The sequence below is a fragment of the Nicotiana sylvestris genome, chromosome 3, assembly GCF_000393655.2.
Source record: "Nicotiana sylvestris chromosome 3, ASM39365v2, whole genome shotgun sequence".
In the NCBI taxonomy this organism is placed as follows: domain Eukaryota; kingdom Viridiplantae; phylum Streptophyta; class Magnoliopsida; order Solanales; family Solanaceae; genus Nicotiana; species Nicotiana sylvestris.
Window position 1 is genome coordinate 201,930,165 of NC_091059.1, and position 15,799 is coordinate 201,945,963.

General features: G+C 37.5%; 1 long non-coding RNA gene across 1 annotated transcript; it reads left to right on the forward strand.

The window, feature by feature from the left end:
- Positions 1–685: 685 nt before the first annotated feature.
- Positions 686–6,584, forward strand: LOC138886961 (uncharacterized). Its single transcript, XR_011405930.1, has 3 exons — positions 686–781; positions 976–1,104; positions 6,318–6,584. It is a non-coding gene; the product is annotated as an uncharacterized lncRNA (long non-coding RNA).
- The last annotated feature ends 9,215 nt before the right edge of the window (positions 6,585–15,799 follow it).

Genomic DNA, 15,799 nt, shown 5'->3' on the forward strand with positions numbered 1-15,799 from the left:
TGGACGATAAGGCCAATCGCCGCTTCTGGGAAAGCTACTTCTATGTGCGGATAGAGCACCTTGTGGCGGACTCGACAGGGTTCCCAGAGACGTGAAACTTCGCTCGTGAGTTTTCCTTTATTTATTTTATGATTCCTCTGCATTACTAGAAACATAGCATTTTCCTACGAAAATTTCCCACGAAAAAAATTATTAGTGGCAATTCCCACCGAAATACAATGGAAAAATTAAAATTTTCGAATAAATAACATTTCCCATAAACTATTCGTGGGAAAGTTTTGGCGGAAAAATGCGCGCCTTTTAATTCTCTCCGATTCAGTGAAAAAATTTATTAAAAAAATAATATTATACAATTCAAAAAAAAATCCCAGAGAAGACAATGGGAACTTAAACAAACAATAAAATGTGTACGAAATTTTTTGAATTTTTAATTTTTTTAATAATTATGAAAAAACTTTCCCACAGAACTTTCCCACGGTAGTAGTGGGAACTTTTTATTATTAACGTTTTACAACTTTTCTCTCAGGTCTTTTAGTGTTTTCCCCCTCTGTTTCTCTCGAGAAGATTTATTTTGTGTCTCATACAACTTATACTAGTTGTATGAGACTCATTTTTGTCTTACAAATTTGTGGACCCCAATATACTTCTGGTCTACAGAAATCTGGGTCCATAAAACTGTGAGACAAAAAAGTTGCTCATACAACTAGTATCAGTTGTATGAGACTCAAAATAAAATTTTTCGTCTCTCTCACTCCACGCAGAGACGAGTTTCCATTCCCAGGTAAGTCGACCTCTCTCTCTCTCACTCACTCACCCGATCTCCTTTTTTCGTTTTGATTTCCCCCAAAAGACTTCGAATTTTAGGGATTTTATACTGTTTTAAACCCTAGGTTTAAAAAATTAATGTTGTTCTCTTAATTTTATACTGTTTCAAACCTCGATATATACTTTAATAAACTTTAATCGTTATAACAGAAGACATCAACTCACCTAGAAAGGGGCTTACAGTCTTCAGGATCCAGCAGTACTATGTTACGCCAGTCATGGCAAAGTTTTCGACTATCATTCAGAGTAATATACTTCATATCTCCTATCTACGCATATGTGAGTAAGTTCTCAGTTAACATGTTATAATCTGAGTAGTTGTTGATATATTTAGCTTGACATCTAATAATGTTGAAAAAGTATGTTGTACTGTAAGTTTTTTCTTTTTTATTTATGAAATAGATATCTATTGTTAGAGCATGCGGGGTTTTGAGATTTGTGTCTTGTGTGTGTGTGAATTAAGTGATGGGTGATTTGGCATTATGGAGTAAGTTCATTGTTTGTGAAAAGGCTGATTTTTAAATTTAAATTTGGTTTTCTTTACTTAGATCAGATGTACTCTCAGTAAAGTGTATTCGTCAAACCTATAATCAGCATGACTACTGGTCATTTCGTATTTTAGATATGTAAACCAAGATATTCTATTGCTTCGAATGTTCGAAATTAGTTTTTCTAGTTATCCTTTTTCCCTTCAAGCTCTTCTGATTATGCAGCACGAGTTAATTTAACCAGAAACGGATAGTGCTTAGGAAGTGCTTTTGCCTAAGATAGTACTTATTAAGCATTAAAAGGAGAAATATTAAAACAGTAATTAGGTATATAAGGAGCAGGTGTGCCGTGTGAAAATATATGAAAATGATCAAAATAGTGATGTACTGCTTAGGGGACTAGTACATTGTACATCTTTTCTCTGAACATTATTTTTCAACTTTTCACCCACTTCTCTTTCGTTGAAAAGTCTATTCTATCCAAAAAGTAATCTTTTGGTTAACTTATGTGCATTTATGAATTGGCACGTTAAAGAGCGAATATAATGGCAGAGATAGGAAGAAGAATAACGAAGATGATTAAGTTCTTTCCAGATGTAATTGGGAATATATAGGGAATATATCATTTCTTAAGATATTGTTTATTTTTCAGGAAAAGGCTAAAGGAAGACTAGTTACTCATAATGAGGTATTTGAGGAAATCCACATGAAGAAGTTGAAGGATAGAATAAAAACGACTTGAGTCGATCCGCGCGCGGAGACAACCCATGTAAAATTAATGAGCTTTATTTTAAACTAGCTTATTTGTTGGTAACTTATTAATGAGCTTTTCAAAATGCAAAGAGCTCCAAAAACTGTAAAAGTCTCATTAGTTTTAAGTCTGAGGATGTGGTGAATGCTGAGAGCTGTAAGGAGTTTTAAGCTAGTTTAATAGTACTGCTCATTAGTACTGCTCTTTCTTCTAATAGTACTGATCTTTCTTAAGCCTTCTTCAGAGGCAAAGGATGAAGTTAATTTTCTTATGAGTCCCCTAAAATGATGCATTTGTTCTTCTGAATTTCTAGTTCATTAGCTATAATCGCCATTATACTCGGGGATGTGTTTGTTCTTGTTGTTGTATGTTTATTGCTCTACTATATTTTCTGCACTCGAAAAATGTCATCTTAGAAAAATGGGTCACAGATTCTTTAGGATTGTGTTTGTTGAAAAGAATATTGATTGGTTTGGGGTGGTAAAAGTTTGGCAATTAGTAGCATAAATCACATGGGGTTTGAGTCTGGCATTCTGTCTTTAGTTTCATTTTGGTCTGCAACTGTTAATCAAGACTAGCCTCTGTTGCATAATAGGAATCGAGACGGGATGTATGATTGTCAATACTAGACGGTACTTTTGGCCTTTTGGGTAGGGGGGGGGGTGTTGTGGCCATTCTTTTTAAGCTACTAGCTACTAGCTACTAGTTCTCCATTACTTGTAATAGTTACATCTCCAGTACTTTTTAAACAACTAGGTACTATATTAGTTGATCATTTTCTTACCTTTTTCCTGGTTTTTAAACCATAAGTTAAATTGGTCGCACATTATATGCCAAGAGTGCATTCATATAAAGTTCAGAAAGGACATAAAATAAGGAAAAAAAATGAAAAAGAAAATTGTACATGAATAAAGATTGGAGTTATAGAGGTGGAAATAAGATGTGTTTTACTACCCCTCCAATTTGTTGTTTGTTTACTTGATACTGCTTGTATCCTTGTTGCCATTCTATTTTTTCTTCTAAAAGTAAGAAACTCATACTTTCAGGTTTGACCTTTTTTTGTTCATTTTGAGTTAAGCAATATATCTACTAATGAACTGAATTCTTGGACAGAAGTACATCCTTCACTAATTTATCTAAATTCAAGCTTGATGAACCCTCTACTCTAGTAGCATCTTCTACCAATGTTTTCCATTCACTCACCTTCTTCTTCACCTTCTTACTCAATTTTTTCCACTTATTCAAGTTGCATTTGGGATGGGCAAATGGGATTTGTGTAGAATTTGCATCAAATATGCATTTGCATTGCAATCGTTATTATTGTTCAGTACATGATATAACTTATACAGTCAAGTATTTGAGTATTTATGGGAAGGTATGTTAGTAATTTACATTCTTTTTAACGTAGGCTAATCTTGATAGTCAAATGCAGGGAGCTTCATATTTAAGTTTAAACTTTCTCTTACATTCTATGTTGCGCGACTCTCTTACCATCTGTATATAATGTGTTTTTCTCTCTTCTTTGGGCTAAAGCAAAAGAAGCAAAATTGCACCTTTTTAGGCAATGGATACCCTACTGTCCTTATTTAGCTTTACAACTTTTGCTTGTCTTTTTGACCTCACAAGTTTCGCACTGTGACGATCCCGCCAGTCGTCTCAAAGAGTTACCGCTCCGTTTCCCCCATTTTAGCTTCTTTATGCTTCGTTATCCGTATTTTAGTGGTATCGGATTGGGCGGATCGAGTCCAGAATGAGTTTGGTGAAGTTTGAGACATTTAGTCTCTTTTAAGAAGGCTTACGTTGGAAAAGTCAACCGGATGTTGACTTATGTGTTATAAGGATCGAAAGTGAGTTCTGATGGTTCGGTTAGCTTCGGGAGGTGATTTATAACTTAGGAGCGCAATCGGAATGTGTTTTGGAGTTGTAGAGAAGATTTAGGCTTAAATTGGCGAAGTTGATATTTTGGCGGTTCCGGTTGATAGGCGAGATTTTGATATAGGCTTGGAATGCAATTCCGAGAGTTGCAGTAGCTTCGTTGTGTCATTTGGGATGTGTGTGCAAAATTTCAGGTCATTCGGACGAGATTTGATAGACTTTTTGATCGAAAGCATAATTTAAGAGTTCTTGGAGTTCTTAGACTTGAATCCTATGTTAAATTGGTGATTTGATATTGTTGTGAGCGTTCTGAAGTGTTGAACAAGTTTGAACGATATCATGGGATATGTTGGTACAATTGGTTTGAAGTTCCGGGGGTTCCGGGTAGGTTCCGGGATGTTTTAGGCTGAAAATCATAGCTGTAGCAGGTCCAGAAGGGTTGCAGGCCTCAGAACCCACTAGCGCGGTCCGCACAAAAAGAAGTGCGGCCAAGGTAGGTGCTGTGCAGACCACACAAAAAGAAGTGCGGCCAAGGTAGGTGATGTGCGGACCGCACAAAAAGAAGTGCGGCCAAGGTAGGTGCTGTGCGGACCCCACAAAATGCAGTGCGGCCGCGGTGGGGAGCTATTCACCGGTCCTGCTTCGGAAGCTCATATGTTTTGATCTACAAGAAAGTTTGAGATGATTCAAAAACAAAAGTTGTAGTCCTTCGTGTGCAGTTTTAAGAAAGGTAAGGATATCATAATTTGGAGATCTGTAGCGAAAGTTATGGCCAAAATACTAAAGTCTGTCATTGCAGATGAAAACATTTGCGACCGCAATCGTTTTTTTGCGGACCACACTGGTTTTGTGGGGACTGCGGTCATTTTTGTGCGGACCGCAGAGGTGGAAATCTGTGGGGTACTCTATAAATAAGAGGTTTTGGGTTTTATTTAATATTTTGACCTAGAGAGCTCGGATTTTGGCGATTTTTCGAAGGTTTTTCAAGAAATTCATCGGGGTAAGTGATTCTAACTCAGATTTGGCTAGAGTACATGAATCTATCCTTGAATTCATCATTTAATTCGTGATTTGAGATGGAATTTGGGAAGAAAATTTGTGGAAACTTCCAAAAATATAAAATGATGATTTGAAGGACCAAATTGTACCGGAATTGGATAATTTTGGTATGGTTAGACTCGTGAGGGTATGAGGATTCTAAAAATGTAAATTTTATCCGAATTTGAGACGTGGGACTGAGGCTCAGGTTTTGGTAATTTCGGGAATCGTGCCCTTTGGTGATTGTTTTCGCTTGGGCTTTGTTCCCTTAGCATATTTTGACGTATTCCTTCTAATTTTGGATAGATTCGATGCGCGTGGAGGCCGATTCAAGGGGCAAAGGCGTCGCGAGTTAGAGATTTAGCCGGTTCAAGGTGAGTAATGATTGTAAATAATGCTCTGAGGGTTTGAAACCCAGAATTGCACATCGTAGTGCTATATTGAGGTGAGACACACGCTTGATGACGAGCGTGGGGTCGTGCACTATTGGGGATTGTGACTTGGTCCGTCCCGATTGATGATTTTGCGCGTATTTAACTGAAACTTATTTACTATCATCATGATTTGGGATGATTGCCATATTTGGGCTTCGTGCCAACTATTTGAATCCTTCGGTGATGTTTATTACTATTTCCTCATTGTTTTGACTTATTACTTGAACTCAGTCACGTTATTTTCCACTGTTTTACTACTTAACCATTTTTACTTAGTTTTGAGACTTAAATAATATTTTAAATGATGTTTTGGGCTGAAAAATACTGTTTTACTATTGCCCGAGGGCTTGTGATGATTTTTAGACTGAGTAAGGCCGAGGGCCTAGTTATGAGGATACATTGATACTGATATGAGGCCGATGACTTGAGATACACAAATATGCCACGAGGTGGCTTGATTGATATGAGGCCGAGGGCCTAGATTTGATGCCACGAGATGGCTTGATAATGCGCTTGGGCCATAAGGGGCCCCTTCCGGAGTCTATACACCCCCAGTGAGCGCGGGTACCCATTGTAATGTGAGATTGAGCCTGAGGGGATGATATTGTTCTGAGATTGAGCCCGAGGGGCTGGTACTGTTCTGAGATGTTGCCCGAGGGGCAGATTCATTGATACTATGCCCGAGGGGCGAACTTCTATTTGTTCACTTACCTATCAATTACTTGTTTTACTTGTTAAAAAGGGATTTTACTTGACTCTTCACTGTTTTACTGTTTTAAGTGATTTTTTTACTGCTTCAGTATAGAATGCCTTATGTTTTACGTGTTTTCTTACTTTCAGTCGTTATTTACATTTGTTACTCACTGAGTTGGAGTACTCACTTTACTCTCTGCAACCTGTATGCAGATTCAGGCGTAGCTGGTACTGCTCCTGAGTGCTGATTCCTCCAGTTCCAGGCGGTTTTTGGAGACTACGAGGTAGTTGTTGACGTCCGCAGTCCCGTGTCTCTACTTCTCTATCATTTCTTTTTGATTTCAAACACTTGTAGTAGTTTAAGACTTTAGCAGACTAGTATTATGGTTTAGAGATGCTTGTGACTTGTGACACCCTGGTTAGGGCTGTGTCGGATTGGACTTTCCGCATTGTTATCGATATTTCCGCTATTTAGTATTGTTTAAATCATGTTTAGACTATTTTTATGTTGATTAACTGCTTTAAAAGTTGAGTTAGGTTGAACTGGCTGGCCTTGTCTTCACGAGAGGTGCCATCACGACCGGGTTCGGGGTTAGGGTCGTGACACGCACATAGTGCCATTTTGCAAATCTTGCTTATGTTTGGTAGGTAGATAATGAAATAAGCTCTTATTTGTTTTTGCTTAAAATGCTACAGAATCAACTTCTTGTTGAATTTTACCTATCACTCATGTAACAATATCATCTAAATTCAAATACCATCTCTTTTGGTTAATTGTTGTTCTTCCATTGCTCTTGTGTCGATTTGGTGCTGCTTCGTTGATGTTATGTGTTTTCCTTATCTCTCTATTTTTTATTGTGATAATGACCTGATGTACCTATGATGGCAAAACCTTGTAGATAGATTAACTTTTGCATTCAGAGATGAAGAAGCAAAAGAGAAAGAAAAATGAAGAATAATTCTAGGACCAGATAAAAACCAAAAACTAAATGTAGTTCATTCTTGAGCTGTTCAAAAATGAGGAAAAATCTAAAGACTCTTTCATATAATTCAGAATCTAATATTTCTATGTTCCTTCATTTGTGTCTGCTTATTGAGATTTTGTATGTAAAAAACTTTGATTGGGGAAATATACTGGAATTCATCTTTTTGTTTCCCCATTACAAATACTGGAGAACTAGTAGATAGTTGCTAGTAGCTTATGGGTATTGATTTTTACAAAAGAGATGGGTGTAGTAATTTTTCCCTATTAGAAGTATTGATACATTGTCTACACATTATCTTTTCGTGTTTTCACTTTAAAGTTTAAGAAATAAAGATACTTGTATAAATTTTCTTTAAAATTTTACTTTAATAATATTTGTAATTTTTTACAGTATAATTTCAAACGAATCTTGGAGGAGTTCATTCAAAGCCAGCCGATTGATGATCAAGGTAGGCCAGTCCAACCAACCCAAGAGGAGATCATGGACATGTGGATTAAGGCAGCTGGTGGTTGTTGATACCCAATTTTTTCTGTATATTTTTTAATACGCAAAATACTTTTAAAATAGCATATGTATGCATATATAAGCATGTCCAAAAATTTTATTATTTTTTCTTAATTTTTAAAAGATTTTTAAATCAATTTATTACCTTATTTTATCCAAAAAATCTAATAATTATTCCCAAAATTATCATTTTGGTGATTCATTTATTAGAATTTCATATTTATGCTAAAATATAGCTAAGATAATTTTTGCATACTTTTACAAATTTATTCAGTATTTTTTTAAGCTAAATTGCATATAATAGCAATATTAGCCTATTTTAAGATTTAACTACGTTTTTATTTATAAAAGTAAGACCAACATTTTTAACGTGATAATTATAGATTTTAAATCATTTCAATACATTTAATTTATTTTCAGAAATTAATTTGCTATTTTTATAAAATAAATAAGGGAAAAGTGGCTATTTAAAATCTTGTCCAATTGTGTTTCAATTGTAGCCTGAATTGAACCCCCAATTTAAACCCAATTACCCAGCTCAAATCCTAATCGTACCCGACCCCCGACCCAATTTAAATAACCCACCCGGATCCCCTACCTACCGGTTCGATCCAGGCCGTTGATGAAAATGATCAACGTCTACTAGACCTCCGTTCCTAATTAAACCCAAAGACCCCCCTAACCCAAACCATTTCACACACCCAGCCGCCTCTGAATCCCCTTCTCTCTCAATCCTCTCTCCAACCCTCTCCAATCCTAGCCGCCGACATCAACTACAAACCCTAAAATCTTCCAAATCCATGGCTTCCAAGGTCATCGGAGGCCTGTATCCACCTCCCATGGCTCTTGCGTGCTCGATTATCATGGTTTCGAGGCTAGATCTTGATAAAGATTTGTCCAGACCTTGGTCGATGTCAGTATATGGCCGTTCTCCGATCGTATTTAACCTTTCTCCGTCCACCCATGGCTATTCGAGTCCGACTCTCAACTCTCATGCTCAGATCGATGATTTTCAAAGCCTTTCTCACCACTTGGGGTTCTTCTGAAATCCTAGCCTCTAAGGTTCTTCCGATTTCTTCTAGATCTATTTCAGATATGTGTTTGCTCTAAACTTCTAAATGTTCTCTCAAAGTTCTTTTAAAACTCTACCATCAAAACCCCTTATCTTTCTAATTAAGGTTCTGTTAAGTTATTTCGAAACCCTTCTTTGATTTTTGATATGTTTTGCTGTGTTTGCTCATATTATCCTTTTGCTTGAGTTTACATGTTAAAACCCCTAATTTCTTTTAACTATTTATTCAATGAATATTTGTTTGCATGAGTTTTTGTCCGATCTGTCTATTTATCTTTCTTTTTTAAAAAAAAAATGAAACCCTTCTATTGTTGAAAATATTATGGCTTTGGATCTGAGACTGTTCGTGTAAGTGCAGAAGTTACTTTTAAAAATCTCTTTGTGTTTCTATCTTCTCTTTAACTCACCTATGTTGAAAACCTTAATTTTTCTAGGTTTCTTCGTTTGATTTTGTGACTGGCCTATTCTTGTTTGAGTCTCTGTGACTATCTCGCTTCGAATGTGTTTCTACTGAGTTTCTTATGCCTAACTTACATCAGCTCTATGTGCTTGTGTTCGTCTTGACTGGTCAAGACTTGCCTCTTTGCTTGCTATGTTTGGTTACTCATATCTCACTCTATTTATATGCTAAAACATGATTCATGACTCTCTCTCTGATTGACTCTGAGCTTCCTGTTTCTTGGCTTGATTTGAAAATTTCCCTTTAGACTTACGATTCTCCTATTTTAACTTGGTTTATTTCTTATTCATGGGAACCCATGTTACTCTTCTTAAATTAGTAATTTCGAATCCTTGATACCATGATTTACTACGTGCTGATTTCGATTATCTCCATATTCTACAACTTTATTTTGTTTTCTTACCTTATTTGGTTAACCATGTGTTTTACTGATTCTTCATTGGTTGTTTCCTTAATTGAACCCCTATTTACTTACCCCCTATTGTCTACTCTATACATGATTCTATCCCTGATTTCTTTCATTAAACATACTCTGCCCATTATCGTTGGTTGATTGCCCCTTAATTAAAGGAGTACCTGCATTGATTTGATTCTGATTAGTACTTGGTTCCATAATTACTATACAATTATAATTCTTGCCTTATTTTACATGGTTTCAAACTACTATATATACATACTTCCTCATTAACAAAAAGACACGAATACTTTTAGTTCTGAATTCACACTTACACTCAAAATATTTTCTTTTGCTTCGTTATTGGTACTGTGGCCTGTTTAGCTGACTGAAAGCCAAAGCTATATTTCGAGTACTACTACTTTTCTTTACTGCACTTTTCTTGTTTGACTGGTATGTTCTAATTCAGTTTTCAGCATCAACCACAACATGGTTACTTAATGATTCTTGCATTCTTGTCTGCCTATGGATTATATTTAATTCAGTACCCTTATTTTGCATGTTGTAACTTCTTTATCCTATTCTGAATTAATGTATTATGAATCCTAAATCCTTTCCCAGTATGTTTAATAATTATGGTTTGTTTGGGGCATGACTACATTGAACATTGCTGAGCATGACCCAAACTTGATCCTCTTGGGATCATAACCTCTATGTTTCCTTTTTATGTTGTATGTTCTAGTTGACTTTGCAAGTATGACAGCACTCCCTATTGTTGTGCATTCCTAGAATCGACCCATGCCTAAGTATATAGGCTCCTTGCAACGGATTCCCAAACCCCTGCCCCCTTGGTGCGAAATTATCGACTTGTTTGAAGTGTTAATGGCTGTTTCCCAACACCTCTTTCCCCCTTCTTTACTTCCTTAGTTCATAAAGCTCTGTTTCTGCACTTGCACTCTCCTCTTAGACTTATGTTTTGCCCCCCTCATGTGAGCCTTGCCTTGGGACCCATGAACTCCCTCTGAACTTGGACACATGAGGGATGGCATTTCCACACTGCACTTGTCCCTATTCTGGTTTTGAAACTTGGGTGTGAGCACTGTCCGGGGTCCTCTTGAAGCCCTTAGGGAACTCTGACACACTCAAGGCTGAGAAAGGCTTTGCATCAATGGTATTTTGAGTTGGTTCATCTTATAACTCAGTGAGGAAGTCAAGAGTTAGACTTCCTCTGGTTGTAATTCTTTTCTTTGCATTTTCAGATGTATTTAGTGTTTCTGGTTTGTAATAAGTTGTAACAAACATTTGGGACTGTCTAGTGAAAAGATTTGGGAAACTATGCATGCAAGGGTAGCAAATATGCCTATAGGACTACTTTAAATTATGCATATTCAACTGCATTTAGAAAATATGCCTATAGGGTATTTTAGTTCTCCAAACTGCATTTAGAAATCATGCCCATAGGGTATTTTAATTCTGCAAACTACATTTAGAAACCATGTCTATAGGACTTCTTGTTCAACTTCACATCTAGATAACCTGCCTTTAGTATTTCATTCTAAAGTTCTGCATGCTTGTCACCATTATATATCCTGTTTTAGGGCCCAAGTGGGTATAACCCAATAACGTGTTAAAATTAGTAACATGTAGAAATCATGCATGTAGGGATTCTTAAATAAGTCTGATCTACTTCATTTATATTCAATGTTAGATATCATATTCATAGGGATTAAAATCAATAATAGTGGATACCATTACTTGCAGAATCTGTAACAAGTCTGTTTGATTTTGTCCATTCTGAATCTCCTTTTAATAGTATATTCCCTCACTTAACAAGGTTTAGCAAGCATGCCTATAGGATTTCAAACAATTCGTTTCGAGTTTTTACTGTCTCATCACCTTCTGAACTCAGTAGATATCATGCTTATAGGGTATCATCAATATACACTTAGGCAAGCCTTAGAGTAATAACTGTAAGCTGGATCCGCTTTTGCTAATCGCTACAACCAGCAGGAAGGCCTGATTCGGACTTCTTACCTGAGTTATGTAATAAACTAAACTGCTTCAATAACCGATCTCCCCTTGTCTTTAGTATTTAATCAGACCTAAAAAGTTTGTGTAAGTCATGCTAGTTATGTGCTTCTGTGCAAGAAGGTGTATTTGAGCCTTTGTCTGTTTACATGTTTCCCCTTATATGCCATATTATTTGTTTGTATGTCGCCTTAGAAATTTTACTTTTGAAACTTCCAAATAAGCCTAATATACCTCCCCTTTAGGATTAGTAGTCCTAAGTGCCTCCGGAACTGATAGGAATGGGACGGGTAATAGCATGCAATAGTGTTCGAGATCAATCTGCGCTTTAATACATTAAACGGGGTGGGAAAGGGTAGATATGGATATGATGATCACACGATAATGTCACATGTAGCCCCTAATTGAGGAGTGATTATCGGACATTGTGTGGGGTGATCCATATTAAATATAAACCTAGGACCCCTTTCTTTTATTTGCAAACTCTTTCCTTTTTTTTTTTTAAAAAAAAAGCTTCTTTAAAATGTTCTTCCTTTTATGTGTTGAAATCCCCTCTTATTTGAGACTTATTTGCCTATATGTTAATTGCACCCCAAATTCCCAATAATTGTCTGGCCAGGAACCACACTAGTGGATCCTGAAGGGTACCTAACACTTTCCCCTTAGGATAATTTCAAGCCCTTACCCAATCTCTGATTATTCAAATGACTTAGAATTGAATTTCTATTGGTGTCCTAATGCACCTTAATCATTAGGTGGCGACTCTTCAAACATAAAACTCAGTTCCCAAAAGGAATGAGTTGTCCTTCCAAATGTCATAAACCCAATTTCGCGAGAAAAATGGGGCGCGACAGCATGGCGACTCTGCTGGGGACTTTTAGGCTTTGACCATTTCAGACTATTATTGTGAATTTATGCTTCTTTATATGCAATTACTTGTTTATTTCCTTAAGCATTCAATTCCCTTTTCAACTGCAAAACTGACTTGTCTGTTGTTTCTTTCCTTTACCACTTTCCTTTACTTCTGCTTTAAATTATTAAACTGTTGTATTTACTGTTTTCTTAAACGTGCAAATACTTGACAACATGTTTTTAATTATTGCATAATCATGCTCCACATCATATTCCACTCGTGCCAAACAAATCCTATAGCAACGCTTACAATGAGTGGTTGCGCTCTTCCGATATTATCACCCCTAAATCCGAAAAAGGCGTATTTGCGATAAAACCAATAGATCAATGGTGTAGTCGACGGTTCCGTGCCTTTCCCCCTTGAGTTGTCCGCTCAAGGGTACCAACCTAAAACCCCCATAGAAACCTTACTCTGTTTAAACTGTGCATGCATCATGGTCAAACCTAGCCGGGTCAGTTATGTTGTCCACATAATAATCCTTTAAGATAGCCTTGTCCAAAGTCCGCCGAGTTTCCCTGAACCTAAACGGACACCACCACGTTCTGTGCATTTATTTGGAGAACTAAATGCTTTATGTTAATTGTTGATATTAAATAGTCGAGTCTAGTGGGGGTAAGGGCCTAACCCTTTTGTTTTGCAGAAAATGAGGCACGAGGTCCCTAGTTTTGGTATGATTAGCATGCCCCCACTCTTGCTAGACTGGTGGAGGAGTCTTCCATCAAATGACCAAATCATCGAGTGGAAAGAGAGGGCTGCCAAAGCTAGCAAAAAGTTGGAATATCTGGAGTACAATCTGCTGGAATTGGAAGAGAAAGTGAGGAAGAGAGTCACCGACTGCTAGAACGCCGAGGGAAATGAAGGAGAACACCTAGAAAAGGCATTTTTACCGGTGAACCTACGCGAACTGGAGGATTTGATCAACGAGAGCATTCAACCTGAGGAAGGTCCTTCTGGGACCAAATAGATAGGAGTTTATCTTTTCGCTTGTAATAAGGCCATGACCATTAGTGACTTTTACTTCTTGTTTATTTAGTGCCGATTTGGGATTCCTCTATTTCTATCAATAAAATGAGACATTTAGCATTCTAAGTTCTCCAAAACAATTTCTCGCTAGGCCTAGCTCAGGCAAAAAATGGTCCCCAAATTAGGATGCGATTTAAATTCCCGCACTATGTGTTTAAATACTGCAATACTTTTTATGATCCTCATTAACTTGGTTACCTTTTGTTTTATTCTTTGTTTTTGTTTTTATTATTCACCTCCCCAAAGGTTAGTTCGTGCACTCTGGCAACATCATCCTATTCCACGAGATCCAGGGGCCCTCCACACACTCATCCTCTTAATCCCATTAAAGGCAAAATCAAAGGGCTCGGCAAGAACCTTCAAGGAATCTCTAAACCTATAAAACTCAAGAAACATGGCACTACCTTCGGTTTAGGATATGGATACACCTGGGAAACATTCAATAGCTGGTCGTCACTATGGCGTGGTCCTTACTATCCACTAGAGCAACCAATAACACATCTGGAGCAGACTTTCCAACTGGCCGATATTATTTATGGGACAGATGAAGAAGAAGTATTAGCAGCGATGAAGAACTTGTTCTTAGAAGACAATGACATGGACTGTTGTGTTGTTCTCGAGGAGGAGGGGAGGAAGGCCCTTCCATACAGGCTGTAAGCAGAGGAGCACGCCTCAATAACTGGACCATCAGGATAACCAGAACCCGATGAGCCTCGGGTAGCAAGGCTAAACAAGCATCATGCACTATTTTATTTACTAAATGATTTTCTTTTGCATTTTAATGCCTGCAATAAGAGCTCCAATGTTCCAAAACAATTATGCAATTTATCCAAACATTTTAATTTTTCTTATAATTCGATGCTTATTATTATTTTTCTCTCATTACTTTACTTATACAACATTACTATTACTTACCTTGATGAGCCAATAACTGTGACATGCAATGAGACAACGCAACAAACGGACATAGATTCAGAGGAATATGACATACCAGAAGAGATTGTTAAGAAAGTTGAGAATAGACCTAAGTCCAACCTAGATGAGACAGAAGTTGTTAACCTAGGAGATGCAGAAAATGTAAAAAAAACAAGAATCAGCATTCACTTATCGTCGTCAGAAAAGAAGGAATACATAGAATTTCTAAAAGAATATGAGGACATATTCGCCTGGTCGTATGATGACATGACTGGTCTGAGTACATCTATTGTGGCTCACAAACTGCCAACTGATCTAACATGTCCACCGGTAAAGCAAAAGCTTAGAAAGTTCAAGCCTGATATGAGTCTAAAAATCAAAGAAGAAGTCACTAAGCAGGTCAAAGCTAAGGTTCTCAGGGTAATAGAATACCCAACATGGTTAGCCAACATCGTACCAGTACCGAAGAAGGATGGGAAGGTCAGAGTCTGTGTCGACTACCGGGATGCCAACTGGGACAGTCCGAAAGGCGACTTCCCATGAGTTGCAATCATTTGTAGATTGTTTCGCTTGTTATCATATGATCTGGATGGATGAATAAGATGTTAAGAAAATGGCTTTCATTACGCCATGGGAATGTATTGTTACAAGATGATGTCGTTTGGGTTAAAGAATGCAGGGGCCACCTACATGAGGGCCATGACCACCGTTTTCCACGATATGATACACAAGGAGATTGAGGTATATGTAGATGATGTCATCATCAAGTCCAAGAAAGCCACCGATCACAAGGAATATTTGAGGAAGTTCTTCAATAGACTGCGAAGGTACAACCTAAAACTGAATCCTGCAAAGTATGTGTTAGGGGTTCCTGCTGGAAAATTACTTGGGTTTATTGTGAGTCGCCGAGGAATAGAACTGGATCCATCAAAAGTCAAAGCTATTCAAGAATTGCCACCGCCAAGGAACAAGAAGGATGTGATGAGTTTCTTAGGAAGTCTTAACTACATTAGCCGGTTCATAGCGCAATCTACAGTTATCTGTGAGCCAATCTTTAAGATGTTGAAGAAGGACGCCGCTACCAAATGGACTGATGACTACCAGAAAGCTTTCGATAGAATCAAGAAATACCTGTCAACACCACTAGTCTTGGTCCCGCCCGAGCTAGGTAGACCTCTATTACTCTACCTTGCAGTATTAGATGGAGCATTGAGTTGTGTTCTAGGGCAGCATGATGAAATGGGGAGGAAAGAGCAGGCCATCTATTACCTCAGTAAGAAGTTCACCCCGTACGAGGCCCGGTATTCTCTATTAGAACGCACCTATTGTGCTTTGACTTGGGTAGCTCGGAAGCTAAGGCACTACTTCTGTGCATGTACTACATATCTCATATCAAAGAT